Raw genomic sequence first — 689 nt, forward strand, 5'->3', positions numbered from 1 at the left:
AAAACCAAAATTCCAAACGTATCAAACACAAAAAACTGCTTACCGAAGAGAGAAAATGTATCGTGCTAGGCACCCTCCTCCCGTCCTGTGGTGCAAGTGATGTCCCTCTCTCCAAAAATGTACACAATGGGACCATAATGTTGCAACCACACACACGTTGACCTGCTGTGAGGAAAAAATGAGTTAGTACATTTCACACATGAAAAATGTCATTTTAAAAATCAACATGAAAAACCAATATTCCAAAAGTATCAAACACAAATTAATGCTTACCGAAGAAAGAAAATGTTTCGTGCTAGTCACCCTCCTCCCGCCCTGTGGTGCAACTGATGTCCCTCTCTCCAAAAATGTACTCAATGGGACCATAATGTTGCAACCACACACACGTTGACCTGCTGTGAGGAAAAAACGAGTTAGTACATTTCAAACATGAAAAAGGTCATTTTAAAATCAACATGAAAAACCAAAATTCCAAAGTATCAATCACAAAATAATGCTTACCGCAGAAAGAAAATGTATCGTGCTAGGCACCCTCCTCCCGCCCTGTGGTGCAACTGATGTCCCTCTCTCCAAAAATGTACTCAATGGGACCATAATCTTGCAACCACACACACGTTGACCTGCTGTGAGGAAAAAACGAGTTAGTACATTTCAAACATGAAAAAGGTCATTTTAAAATCAACATGAAA

This window comes from Schistocerca cancellata, unplaced genomic scaffold (genome assembly GCF_023864275.1).
Source record: "Schistocerca cancellata isolate TAMUIC-IGC-003103 unplaced genomic scaffold, iqSchCanc2.1 HiC_scaffold_1077, whole genome shotgun sequence".
Taxonomy (NCBI): Eukaryota; Metazoa; Arthropoda; class Insecta; order Orthoptera; family Acrididae; genus Schistocerca; species Schistocerca cancellata.